The sequence below is a fragment of the Labrus mixtus genome, chromosome 1, assembly GCF_963584025.1.
Source record: "Labrus mixtus chromosome 1, fLabMix1.1, whole genome shotgun sequence".
Classification (NCBI taxonomy): Eukaryota; Metazoa; Chordata; class Actinopteri; order Labriformes; family Labridae; genus Labrus; species Labrus mixtus.
This window is the reverse complement of record NC_083612.1, coordinates 4317258-4332257: the sequence shown is the minus strand read 5'-3', so window position 1 is coordinate 4332257 and position 15000 is coordinate 4317258. Positions and strand designations below refer to the sequence as shown.

Here is a 15000-nt window from a genome sequence, read left to right as displayed (position 1 = left end):
TAGGGATCCATGAAAACACAGATCCGTCCCTCCCCTTTTCCCTTGTCTCCCGAACAATGTCTCCCATCTCTTTTTTTATTCTCTCCCCTCTCTCCCCTCCTTTAGCTAGATGGATGATAAATTCCCAGCCAGAGAGCCAGCAACAGCTGTTGGCAGACAGGCCTGATATGAGAATAGCAGCATAGGATGAGCAGGCATTAAAAATTAATATGCTATTTAGCCTAGGTGTATTTTAGGTATTTGACATTTTCATGTCCGGGACAGACTAAATTTATTCATAGTACAGAAAAAAAATAAAAAAAATAAGAAGGGAAGAATGGGTGTAGGGAGGGGGGAGGAGGGGAGGTGGAGATAGATATGGGGGATAGAGGAAACACTAAGTGATGGCCATTCTGGTTTTATGGTCACCCTGTTTCACCTTGCCTACCAAACACGGCGTGGAGGGTTTGACTGCATCTTTATATATATGTCCCATTATACAAAAGGACATGCCGCCACTGGTGACAGCACAACACCTACTGGTGGAAACTGTTAGCCAACATATTGTGTTCACTTTTATTGACTTATGGAAGGTCGAGCTCAGTGCTAAGTTTAATGCAAAAGCGATGAATCGTCTAGGTGGATCGGTTGCTGAATTGGTTTACCTGGCACCAACCAAGTGGGGGCCCAGGGGTTTGCGCTTTTGTAGTTTCACCCACTGGTTTATCAATCAGAGTTTTGAAGCCCAAAGATGGCGTTCGTCACATTGGAAATGCTTTCTCAACCTAACTTTCGGTCAACCTGACGACAAGCGAAGAGGTTGACAGGTCTTCAGCCTCCTAGCGATCCACTACAGCTCGCCTTTCTGTCAGTCAGATCCGCCCCTCTTATTATTCACAAAGATTAGCCTTGATATAGTCAAGACAGAGGGGTGACATTTCTTTAAACCTAACCAGCTAACCTTGTGACAGAATGAATCTTTTGGATGGTGGTATGCTATACACCAAACGTTAAACTGGATCTTCTAAACATATATATTTTTTTGAGTTGGGTTGACACGAGACCACCTCTCAGAATAAATGGTTTCAAATACGACGACAGTCATTTTTAATGGGGAAATATGTCTAAGAGCCGAGAGAGCCTGAACAGATTTGGAGTTGGAGATTTGTTGATGGGGAACAAAAAAAAAAGAAATACTGTAGAAGAAGAGTAGCCATATCCAGTATTGTCATTTATCCAGATTAGAAACTTAAACGCCAGCTGTCATTACAGACAAAATACTCAGCAGTGTAAACTTTACATTCTGTTCCATCACAAACACGATTGTATGCAATTCTGCTGCAAACTGCATTTGTGGACACAGCGACGGCTTAGATTCTGGAGATATATTGATAAGATTCATGTTTATGTTGCATATGTTCACTTTTCCAATGGCCCAGGGTTGGGAAGCTCAGCCACTATCCTTCAGTCAGACCCCTGGAGGCAAAAAAAAAAAAAAAACCCAGTCCCATGCTGAGCCATGCTAGGACAGTCCCCTCTCTCTCTCCATCTCTCCCTCCCTCACTTCCTCTGTGTCTTCCCTCTCCCTCCCTCCTTGGTGATTAATGGCTAATGCTGCTCTAGTACATCTCTATATCCCTCCTCAGCCCTCCCTCACTAATCGTTGTGAAATCTTAGACATGGCCTGGATCTGGCCTCTTGGAGAGAAAACATCAGGGGGATGGATTGAATAGGGGAGGGGGGCAACATTAACGTCGCTCAGCATCAATATCGTTTGACCTTATTCTTCCTTGATGTCTTCATATATGATGTCCTAAATGTTAAAAATGCACATTGCAGTCCCTATCATTTTATGTCCCTTTCAAAAACTATTTCCTAAAATTCTTATTTTGTGTTTTGGCACAGCATGTGATGAACATGTTGAAATGTTTTCTCACTCCCCCCCCCCAAAAAAAGAACAATCTTTCACATTGTCACATATAAACAGGTGATGGAAGAAATTACCTGATGGACAAAAATGGCTCTTCATGACAAGCTTGGGCTGCTGCCATACTGAAACATGTACAGGAAAGAACATCTTAAACACCTTAAGAAAATCTGACATCTGTCCCTAAACCAAGTATTGTTTTAATATCCATGTTAATTACATTTGATGATAGCTGGTAGGTAAAGTTTGGTGACTTGGTGTTGAGAATCAAACAATCTTGCCTTTCAACAAAGAAGCGTGGAGGACACAGTGGATATCTAAATGTACAATTATCGTGTTGCATTGTAGACCCCAATCATCCCTCTACCATGAGCAGTTTAAGTTGCCTATAAACATAGTGAAAGTGTATCATATCTATAGACATATAGGCACAGCAGTGGGCAGTTACTGGAACCTAAAGTTGCCCAAGAAGCTCATTAAAGTAAAACTGCTGAAGAGCTCAACTGTAAACCACATTAGCTCTAACGAAACTGTGACGTTGGCAGTGTTTGGCCTCCCTGTTACACCTCTGCATGTCACTGCCTCCCTGCTGGCTAATTGGTGAAACACCTTTGCCCCACCCCCTCTGAGATATTTACACTTTGGACATGGGTAAAAGTCCCGTCTTGAACGGGCAATGTAAAAGGGGCTGCTGTTAGTTACTACTCTTCTCTGAGCTGGACACCTGTTCTCTAAGAGGGAAAAGATGTGAACTCACTGTGTGATGTTTGACTTTTTTGAGGAGTGTTTGGCCATTATGAGCTGGAGATTTGTTTTGAATCAGGCCTTGGACATTTTGTCAGAAATAAAAACTCAACACTACCTTAACTCAAAGTAAGACTGCTAGCTTTTTTTTTAAGCGCACACAAATGCTCCTGACTTCTGTTGGGATAGGCACTGGCTTTGTGAATGTGCACGGCCTGTGTGTGTGTGTGTGTAAATTGGATTTAAACCCATGTAATCACGACACAGTGCACACACCTGTGTTGTGTGCTCACAGAGCAACGTGTTATGGCATCACAACAGTGCAACATCAGTTTCACTTCTCATTGTCTCGTTTTATACCTCTGGCTTAGCAATTACTCATCCCTCACCCCTTTCCCCAATACTACCCTTCCACACTCTCTTTTTCACCTCTTGCTAATTATTTCATTTCCTTTCCTTTTTTTTTCTACTTCCACCCTCCCCCTTCCCTCTCTCTCTCTCTCTCTCTCTACATCTCCTTTGCTTCCACACTTGGCAGCAACTTCCCGTCGCCATACAGCACAGAACTCTATATACACTGACTGTTATTACCTTGGGGAACGTTTAGCAGCTCTGTGTTTAACACCACATAACCTCCGCTACATCGGCAGCGGCAACAGAGAGAAAAAACCTGGGAGGTGGAAACCAGAGACTGCCTGTGTTAGGCGAGCGTTTTCGACTGATCACCACAATAAAGACGACAAGAGAGGGAAAGCGAGAGAGAGAGGGAGAGCGAGCATGTGACAAGCCTGCTTTATTTCCAACCTATTGGATGATCAGTGATTCTTAAGGGGAGGGATAATTTCTTGCAATATCTCTCACTACAAAGTAAATAGAAATCAAAGCCCTTCACGCTCCGAGACAGAAGCACTATATGAAAGAAACTATCTTAACAACCTCCTTCATTCCGCTGCTCTTTCTTCCGTCTGTTCTTCTCATTGATTTCACGTAAGCGGTGTTAAGTGAAACTATTTGAGAGGCAATGGATCCACTTGACTTCCTGTCTGGTGAGGTGGGGGTGGGGGGGATTGGCTCCCAGTACGGTCAAATAAAGCTTCTATTACATCTAGTACTTGTGTTTTTATTAACCTAATTATGTGATCAGACTTTTTATATTTCAACTTAACTAATCAAAAGAGAACTCGAGACATCATGTTCAGTTTGAATGAATCCCTGTGGTTTGTATTTTTTTAAGCAGCACATTGTGCCTCTCTGTGGATTCCTGACGCTTAGCATCATCCAAAATCCACCCCCCCCCCTCCCCCCTCCCTTGACTCACATACTGTATACACATCAAACAGCCCCCACCTCACAATTTTACATCGCTAACCTTACCCCTTAATAGGGATAGGGATCAAAACTCAGCTCTATTAAGGACACAGTTCCTGCAACGTTAGAGCTTACCCATCCTGCTATTGAGTCTTGTTGGTCTGTTGGTTAATGCAAAATGAGATCTAGAGTTCAGTGCAGGAGCATACATGGATTGTCCCAAAACTTTTTGGAGTAAAATTGAATTGCCAACCAAACAGTGTTAAACTGCACAAAGATGACTTTTGGTGGTCGGTTGTTTGCAAGGATGGCTTATTGGCGACGAGGCCAAACGTTGGGCTACATTTGACCAAAGCATGGAGGATGAAGAGACATAAAAATAATTTCTTGCAAGTGGTAGAGGGGAGGACAACCTGCATGACCAAACACATCAGCACTGTGCATCAAATTCAACCAAAATGCATCACCTTCAATTATCTCAAGGTTGAAAATACTCCACTTTAAACAGCCGTGGTAAGAACGCCCGGACTTTGTAGCAAGTCCCCTCGGTTACAAAATCGGGATCCAATGTCTGTATTGAAAGGAACCGGCAGGATAAAATCTAGAGTCGACAAAAGATCACATGATGATGTGTTTGAGGTCAGGTCAGTAATCATTACTATTTAGGCAAAGAGAAATAAAACGTCAGCATGATGTGTTCAAATGAAACGTCGAGAAAAAGCAAGAAACTTGAATCTTTATTCAGATACAGTTCATTGTTTAGCAGCAATGTAAGAACGCAGAGAGAGAGAGGGGGTGATGACATTTATGTCCTGCAAACCGGTGCGCGACCAGAGACTGTACAAAGCACGATCTGTAGGATCTTTGTGCACCGGATGACTCCGCTTCAGTATGTTTTCTGTTTGCCAGTATGTTCTTCTCTGCTAGCAAAACGCAGAATCTTCAGAGTCGCTTCGTCCGCCTCTTATGAGTCGTTCTTTGTACATCACGTCATGACTCCTTTTCAGGAGTGCATATTTTAAAAGATGCTCCTGATGTCCCTCTCAAAGGAGCTTTAGATTGCGTAGTGAGGGAACCTGACAGCCAACAGGACTACCAAAAGGAGTCAAAGCAGAGTCCACGTCTGTGTCAGTCAAAGCACTAGTCCACTATGCGAGACAAAGTCTGCGCACGTTCAGACCAAACAAGACAAGGAGGAACAGTCTGCTGATAATCAGAAAAAAAAAGTAAGAGATTTAAAGAGTGTTCAGGGGGATTGTGTGTGCTCAGACAGGAGCTCGCACACACACACACACACACACATACACACATGCGTCTCTGCTCAGGGGTTTCTCTCTCCGTCCCGTCATCCTCACAGGATATCAGGTTGTAATTGATATATGGGCTGGGCTGTCTCTGCCTCCCTCGCTCTCATACGTGTGTGTGTGTGTGTGTGTGTGTGTGTGTGTGTGTGTGTGTGTGTGTGTGTGTGTTAAGGTCGACTTATCTAGATTGCACTCGTGATTCCTCCCGTTGCCCCCTCTACGGGCTGAGATGCCACTTCCCTGTGCGGGATGGACGGAGATGGATGAGCAGAGTATTAAAAAAAAAAAAAAGACATATAATTCCTGAATTCCACAAAAGGCCCCGAATATGTAATAAAAGTAACCTCCACCATATTAGCAACAAGAAATCCCTACCCTCCCTCATATCCTCTGCACCCCCCCCCCCCCCCACCTCCTCCTTCTCCCTCCTTTGTGGCGTTGCTCACTCGCCTCGGCAAACTTCCTGAATTAAACCGCCGGCTTCCTGTTCTTTTATATGCACGGCCACATCTGGGGCGCCCGCTCGCAGGGCCCCGCCGCTTAATAACAATCACCTTCCCTTTCACTCGGCCCTGATTGTTTCTAATTCGCCCTGACAGATAGTAGCTGACAAGCCGCTCGCGCCTCCCTCCCTCCGTGACCCGAGCTCACTCAGCGCACTTATAAGGCCTGTCATTTTTAATATTTGATTTTCACTTCGCGAAAAAAGTTAGGTGTTTTAGAGCTGCCACAGCCACAAGCCACCGTCGCCCACCCTCCCCTCCCCCCCTCTCCCCCCTCCTCCCCAATCGCATGATGAAATCAGTATTTAACTGAAACCATGTCGAATGGCCGTCCCTCCCTTCTTTCTCTCTCTCCCTCCTCGGCCCTTTCATTTCATCCTCTTTTTTTCTTTCTTCATCTCCTCTTCCTCTTTCATTAATTGTCTTTCTCTCCGTCCGCCTTCATCGTTTCCACCTTCTCCTTTCTTTCTGTCTCTTTCACTCAATCTCTTCTTTTCTCTCTCTCTTAGTTTATGAAGACAGAGCAAGTGGGGGCAGGATTGTAGAGACTCACATGTAAGCCAGTGTCTAACCCACAGTGAGCCACCTTTGCAGCCACATCCATCCAGGCGTATACAGTACAAAGCCTCGGGGCTAAGAACAGAGCTGTGTGTATATTGACAAATAACGGGGCCGTCAGACATGCAGCTTTCTGGCTCCCAGCGTTATTTGCTTTCCATTGATTCCCATTAAAGGTATATGGAGCCATGTAAAATGCATATCAGGTAAGCTGATCATTAAATGAAAGGAAAGATTCATCGACAGCTTGACGGATGACATTTTGCCGCGCGATCCATAAAGCCCTTCAATAAAAACACAATTTGGAGCTTAAGACAAAGAAGGGAAAAAAAAGGAAAAGAAAGCATTTAAGACGGAGAAGGAGAGGAATAATGATTAGAAGATGGATTCGCGGATGGAACCAGTCTACGGTAGTATTCTGCCTTAACATAACACTGACCAGATCATAAAGAGCACCAACCCAAATCTCCACATTTTGACTGACCCTGATATATTTACACGAAGGTCTCACAGTAAAATAGGAAAAACAGATCACCAAATTCATTTATGCATCAGTATTTGCGCGTCCTTTTTTTCCTGCATTGATTTTCATCTGTTCTTGGAAACAGCATTTAAAAAACATTGTTTGATTCTATATCAGTTATAAACCATCACAGGACATCTTGTGCCTCCCATTATAAATGGCAGATGGTTGACAGGCATTTCGTCTCCCACTGCAATGTCTCAACGTCGGCCTTTTTCATAAGTAAAAAGAGGGTGCACACTGGGCGACTCACTAGCCATAAAGATTAACGTAGGATAATGCTGATTACATCGTTTTTTTTCCCCCAGTTTGTTTTTTATGTGATATTGTTAGAAAACCTCTACAGTTTAAATTAACAGCCGTATCATTGGTGGGCGGTTGCACCAGCTATGTATAAGTTCTGTTTAAGGTGCAGAGGGACTAATTAGTTTGTAGCTTAAATTGTTTGGTTGCACCGCACCTACGTAAGGTTGATCTTAACTCACAAAGCGTAACATGCAACCAAGCAGCAACCCTCCGTTCTTGAACAATGAAGCCAATGCGGAAGTGCAAAATCCTGCGGTTCATCGAGGGTCTGCTTGAGGCTCCTGGAACACCAGAAGTCACATACACATGAGTGGCGAAAAAGGCGTTTTTAAAGCAAAAATAAACATGTTTACAGCCTGGTGCAAAAACCAAACGTACGGGGATGATTTTGATTTTGAAAACGATACGTGTTATCCATAGGTAGGCGCGTAGCTGACATGATTGACAGCACGGTTCTTCAAGAGGCTTAAAACCCGCCTCAGCTCCAGCTCTCAGCCTGTCATTAGGTCGACTGACAGTTAGGTTGAGACAGGATTTCCAGCATGGAGGCTGCTGCTGATGAGCCTCCAGAGCCCCCTGCAGGAACAGATGGCTGAAGTCACTCAGGCTTTGTCCATTAATATTTACAGTCTATGCATTAAACCTAACCAAAACAATTTGTAGGTAAGATTTATTTGGGGGCTTTTGGCCTTTAATTTGATAGGACAGTGGATACAGTAGGAAACCGGGGAGAGAGACATGCAGGAAAGGAGCCACAGGTCGGGCTTGAACCCGGGCCACCTTATCTAGATGAGAGATCTCCATGGCTAGGTTTAGGGACAGACAACTTGGGATGCAACATCTTTGGCGCTACCTCTGATATCCTTCTAAGTCTTTGTTGTATGCTGTGAAACATAAAGATCCCCAACACGATCAGAGAATCTTTCTTTAGTCGTTTAATGAAAACACCTCTAACATCATGAAATGTTTGTCAAATGAAATATAACGTGACCAAAATGACTCAGCTCTACACACACTTTGTTTCTATGACTTCAATAAGCCTTGTGCACCCAAAACGCTGTTTAACCAAAAAAACTCTAATCCACCCCCACCTCGCCCGCCAACACATACTCCCATTTCAGAAACCCAGAGGTGCCCGGGGCGCACCCACTGCCATTCTCCGTCTTTACCCGACGACAAAAACACAACTAATTGGAGTACCACTGCATGTTTTCACTAAAGGCACAATTTAATTACATTTGAGCTGGGAATGAGTATTTTGGGAAAGTCTGTATGTTCATTCAAACAAATGGAGCGAATGAAAAGCAATATTTGTTTTGCTTTGATTAGCAAACGGGCAGGATAATTTGTTAAGGAGAACGAGTGAGGGCAGAAAAATCTCTGTTTAACCCCCAGCATCCCAGTGGTGGACTGCTCTCTCTCTCTCTCTCTCTCTCTCTCTCTCTCTCTCTCGCTCACACACACACACATCACATCCCCTCTGTAAACGTTTGTGCCCCTTCCATCCTAAACAGTAATGAACTTACGCTCCTGGGTTTGTGTCTCTGACCTCCCTCTTCTGCTCTCTTTTTCTTCGTTCGCCACTCTTTTTCATCTCTCTCTCTCTCTCTCTCTCTCTCTCTCTCCCTGATCCCCAGCCTCTGTCCTGTGGTCCTCCTGTTCATAAATCCTTTATTAATAACTCAGTGAATAATGTAAAGAGTATTGTTTTCTCCAAGGTTGTATTAATAAACATGAATGAATTTATTTGTCTTCACCAAAGCATGATTAATGCACATTAATGCCTGGATATTGCTCACTGTGCCCTGCATCACCAAGCACACATCACCCCCCCCCCCCCAACCCCTCGACGTCTCGCCCACCAAAAAAAAAAGAAAAAAAAAAGACCTATCAACATTAAATATTTATGGCATAATATTAATGGTTTTGTAAAGAAAATAACAAGTTATTAATCCTCTGATTAACAACTGATTAACCTTTTTTATTAAACACGTGATCCGTGCATCATCGACTCAGGATATGTCGACTGACTGCGCTGCAGAATAATTATTTTTGTGTCTTTTCTAATTACAAAAATCGCATGGCTGAACTATACGCGTGTGTATGTGTTTTAGTGTCTTCTTTCGGCGTCGACACATTGCATAGATGCGCCGCTCATACTTGCTCAAACACCATGAGATGTACGTAGCCCAACGAGATTACAATGAGGGATAAAGGAGAGGGAGAAAAATAAAAAAAAACACACAAACATAACCCTAACTCGCACATTCTTTCACATCGACGGAGAACAAGAGCAGGGGGCCTAAATTTAGCTGCAGATCTTTTTTTAAAACAATGGGGTTTAATTCACATATCCGTTTATTCTGCAGTCACTGGCATGGGGTGGGGGAAAGTGGAGTGAAAACATGGCTCAAGGACAAAACATTTTCTCTCTTTTTTTTTTTTGCCTCTGCTCATCTCAAAGCTATTGTCTGTATATTTTTAGTTCTTGTCAACTGAAAGACAATTATGTTGTGTTTACTGACATAATGGCACTCGCTGTGGATGGGAGAAGACTGAATTAGACACAATTTGAATCTTTGCACTTTGATTCCACCTAGTGCTTTTTTGAATTTCTAATATTTTCCTTTAGTTTCATCAACAGTTTCGTGCAGATTGTGCAGAGAGAACAATATTATCGACTTCCTGTATCTTACTGATGTGTGAGACAGCTTCAGTTTGTTTTAAAGTTGAAATTTGTCGGAGCTCATTTTAAGTAAAATGTGAAAGTCTGCAAATGTAGTTGAAAAAGTTTTCTTTTATTCAGAGCAAAATTGAAACATGTTTTGCAGCTAGTCAATGTTACAAACGTTTTTCAGAGTTAAAGAGTTAAAGTAAAGAGATACAATACAACAATAATGTAGCATAACATTGTTATAAAATGAGGTGGTAATAGTTGAAAAAGGGTTTTTGATTAATATTTATCGTCTGATTTTTGTTAATAACTGATAGTAGGAGCACAGTGAACATCTTTTTTAAATCAACAGGACATTTAAAAAACGATTTCAGGCTGATGACCTCTGCACAAAAAATGTGTCTCCACACTTTCCGATGCAAAGTCCCTTTAGCTTATTGCATTGTACCCGGACTGATGAATCAGTCCATTCGGCTACAGTGAAACATCCAAACATTTTTGGAGCAGCAGCTGCCTCGACATACAGGAAGAATAAGATGTGAATGGTATGCTGTGTGTAAATAAGGTATTCCTGTTTGAATAGCCTCGCTGTAAAGGGAAGCTGGAAGTGTCAACACAGCTCCACTTCCTGTAATCCTGCGGAGCTCCTCACATCCCCTCATCTCTTCAACTTCACCCTTTGTATATGCCCAAACCTTGACCCCCCTCTTTTCTTTCTTACTCTCCCCTTTCTCTCTTTTACCACCTTCTTGTTTTTTTTTTCTCCGCCGTTCTTCAGAACACCAACAACAGGCTTCACCGCGTCCAGCCGTGCATACCGATACGTCGCTCTCTCTCTCCCCCTTCTGTCTTTCTCAGATGTATTATTTCAACGACAACATTTTCTCAGTTCTCTCTCTTAAAGAACACACTGTCTTTCTATTTCCTGATCTGTCTCTTTTTTTTTAAACACTTTCTTTTAACTCCTACCATCCTGGGAAAAACCCTCAAACACACAAATAAAGAAGAAACAAAACCCCTACAAAACCAAAATCAGAATGCTGTCTTTGACTTTGGCTTTGAATGCCAATTACAGAGCATCTCATCTCTGTCAACAAATTCTTATTTGTAACGTTGCCCTGGACGCTGATCCTTTTGAGGTTCGGCCTTATGTCACCCTCCTGGATCTCCAAATAAGACCGGGATTCATCGCATGTGTTCCCTTGAGTCTCCGTCCTGTGGTCTCCTCTTCTTCTTTTTTCTCTCTCTGTCTCTTACCAGATCTGTCTGTTCTGTTAAATTTCCTCTTTTTCCTTTCTTCTGGTTTTGTATTTTTTTTTTTTTTTTTTTAGATATCATTTTTATGCTTCCACCAAAGTGAATTAGTCTGATCCCAAAAAAACGCACAGAAGAACATTTTGGCCCAGTTTCTGAGAAGTGTGAGTTCACTTTTGGTCATTCTGTGGAAAGGATGTGTGTTACTGTGGTGTGTGTATGCATATGTGTGTGTGTGTGTGTGTGTGTGTGTGTGTGTGTGTGTGTGTGTGTGTGTGTGTGTGTGTGTGTACGATTCATTCATTTACAAGTGGGATTTCCAGGGCCCCTTTGGGAGTTTGAGGGTATTTCTAGTGCTGCTCACACAGAGGTGGACTTCAGAGTAATTAAGAACGCAGAAAAAGGTGCTTAATTCTACTTTTTTTCTGATCACTTTTTTTAATCTTTTTGTTCCTCTATTCTTGAAACACACACATAAGCTTTTTCAAGAACACAGACTCAGACACACACAGAGAGCGTCAGGTACATGAGCCTTAAGCCTCTTATGACTCCTTGTCTCCATGCATTGCAGACACAACAGTGTGTCGGGCAGAGGTTTAGGCATGGTGCGGGCCTTCTTTAATTACTGAGGGATTGCTTAACAGATATGACTGTGCTTCCACTGGAGAGGAGGTGCTGGGTCAGTGGCTGTACTGTACGGGATTAGCTGTGCACACTTGCGTCAGTGAGAAAAAGAAGTGAGCAATATGTTCTTAAAGGAAGCGGAAGAGGTTTCAGGATAGAGTACAGAGTGTAAGACACAAGGGAGGAGTTGAAAGAATCCACGTGTTTATTGAAATTCTACTCCTGTTCACATTTACTCTGTGTCATAAGTTGGTAAGGAGCGCACTCTCTTTTTCCATATATTTCCTGCTTGAAAAACAGTATGAATATGTTTAAAGGCATGTAATCCCCAGTTGCCTCCCAATATCTACAAAAAAGGTTCTGCGTGCACTCAGTAACACTTTTATTAGCTGTAGTAAAGAAACTCGTATACACTGCGCGAGCGGAGCCGCCTGTTATTTTCAAAGAAGCTTTTGGATGTGACACACATGGGACTTGAACTATCTCGTCGTCATTATTTAAAAGAATAGTAGAGAAGACACGAAACAGGAGTGAGTGTGTGAGTGTGTGTGTCACAGAGGTAAGGAGCTTGTAACCTGCCTGCATTACTGGGACTGACAAATAAGGCTTTGTGTGGCTGCTCATGGAGTTAAAAATAATTATTTAATCAGGATATAAAAAAGTGAAACAAACACAGCAAATTAAAAAATGCAAATGCTTCCTAGGATAAAAGTGGTCATTAAATTGTTTAATACATTTAGAAGTGTTCAAAATGCTCCAGCAACACTTGTAGTAAGAAGATCAACTTTATTAACAATTTAGACCGACGCGTTTCGGCTCGTGGCCTTCATCAGGGTCATCAAGAAACAGATTAACAAACATCATTTAAATAGGGTGGGTACACAATTGAAGGAAAAATTCAAAAAGGTAGGGACAACCAATCAAATACCTCCACTTATGTGTGTATCAGAGTTTAGAAGTGTGACATGATAGGCGTGCATTTCTGACATCAGTCACCAGTTATGGGGCTTTTTATGCCTTTATTTTAGAGACAGGACAGAAGATAAAGCGAGGAACGACATGCGGGGAAAGTAGCCACAGGTCGAGTCGAAACCCTGGAGGCCACTCTGGGGGACTACAGCCTCTGTACATGGGGCGTGTGCACTAACCGCTGGGCTAAGGGCACCCTGCAGTCGCCAGATTTAATCCAATTATTAGCTGTTGGGGTTGATCGCATGTTCTTTGATGGCCTTAACAAACAGGTGTGTGTACCCGCATCCCTCAGCAGGTTAGTTGTTGTGGCTGACAAGAGAATCCTACATATTCCTCTTAACAGTTGAAGCTCAGGACAGGCTGCCCCTGTAATCGACTAACAGCAGGAGATGTTCTCTATCAGATGGGAGTGGGGGGTCTCTGAGCTTTTGCCTTTATATCAGTGTTACATATAACTGAACATATGCAGAGTATCAAGGAGTGAGTGGTAATGAACATTCTTGCAGAAAAGAGAAGGAGGCAATTTCACTTAATGCAAAAAGATTTCACCGGTCGCTCAACTTCCTGAATATTTCCTGCTGCATTCCCACCTCGGATCACCCAGACTTCACAGAGTTCTGTGTACTGAAAGTGGTCAACCCTGTTAAACCCAATCACAGTCTGAAAACCTCACCAAACCCCCTGACTGTTACAATAAACCCAAGCAGTTTCATTATGTTAAGGCTCAATCTTTACCTACCCAGATTCTAACACAATAAGGTCAACTGTAGTGGAAAGTTTATGCATGGTTACAATTAAGGGTGGGAATCACCGGGTGACTCACAACAGGATACAAAACTTGGTCCACAACATCAATAATACTGCGGTACTGTGATTCTGCAACAACTGATATTACAAGACAATCCTACAATGATACATCACAAAATGTTTGTAACTTTTTCTTTCGTTTTGGATTTGAAACCGGCTTAACTTTTTCCGACATACTCTTGCTGTCTTTCTCTTCTTTCTCTGCAATCACTGTCAACTTCATCGGCTAATAATTTTCATTCATGTTACCCTCATTCATCTCATAAGCGACCCCCGAGGGAAGTCATGAAGTAGAGACGTGGTCAGTTAAATCGACTGGGAAATCTGTTAAAAGATATTTATATTTTTAATATTTTAAGCATATTGTCCCACCCCTAGTTTCACTTATTCAGTCCAACGTCTTGAGTCCTTAAGTCCTACATCGTGAATCCAACCTAGTCTCTTAACAAACAAACAAAAAAAGTAAACACCCACTTTTCCCGTCTCCTGTAGCGCAGTGGTCTGTTACTCCGCTGTGCACACAGCAGATTTGTCGCCGAACAAACACGCGGACGCGTCAGGCACAGTCACAACACTCCGAGCCATCACAAGTTTTTTGCGTTTAGGAGGAAGACATTTTCGCCTCCTTGTCACCAGCGTGAGTTTGGACGTAACCATCAAAGGGGTTTCGGTGACAGCCTCAGTGAAGGCTGCTTTGTTTGCCTAAGTCGTCTCCATTCCTTTTAATGAGCCATTATGGTTATGTTTTGTCTCAGTCGTGTTCGTTGGCTGGCTGAGTTTCTGAGGCGGCAAGACAGAGGATAAACGGGTAGGGGGGGGGGGCGTCGGTGGCGGGGGGGAGGCCCCCTGTCTTCCAACCTGCTTGTAGAGAGAATCTATTGAGTAAGATAGATTGTAATTTTAAAGGTATGACTTTCTCTTTTATGAGTTTATAATGACATATTGGTAACTTATCACAAAGCTCCCTCTTTAATATCCTAACCTAGTCCTGTGAGGGAGCGCACACGAGTGTCTAAACTCCTCGATAAAACTTTTTCATCATCTGTCTCGCTCTCAAGCTAACCCAAACGGAGCCTTGAAGTCTTGAACCTTCACCAATCCTCGTCAGTTTTCCTCCTTTTGTCTTTTGTCTCCTCTGTTTGCCTGGAGGTTTGAGAAGCTTCCTTCTCGCAGCATGTTGTAAACCCCGTAACAGAGAAAGTGATGGGATGTTGAAGTGGGGGGGGGGGGGTGTTGGGTGGCTAAGCAGACACTGTGACAACCCACCTGTCAGCAGGTACTCAGTATAATTGGTAAACGAAGGCCGCGGGATAGTAGCGGGGCCCCCTTCCTCTACTCTCTGTCTGCTGCTCAGTTCGTTGTTTGATGAGTATTTGAAGTCGCCAGGCGGCTGTTGGAAGCAGGTTTCCCCTTCCTTGTTTGGTTCAGAGAGAGACAGAGGCCGACCAGGAGTGAAGAAGAAAGAAAAAAAAACAGGTAGAGGAGATGTTTAATAAGTACAGCTTCCCGTCCACGCT

The 15000-nt window shown here is 43.0% G+C and overlaps 1 protein-coding gene across 2 annotated transcripts in view; it reads left to right on the top strand.

Annotated features, from left to right (window-relative positions):
- znf536 (zinc finger protein 536) overlaps positions 1–15000 on the top strand; it is a 218825-nt gene that overhangs the window by 83989 nt on the left and 119836 nt on the right. The window lies entirely within an intron of this gene.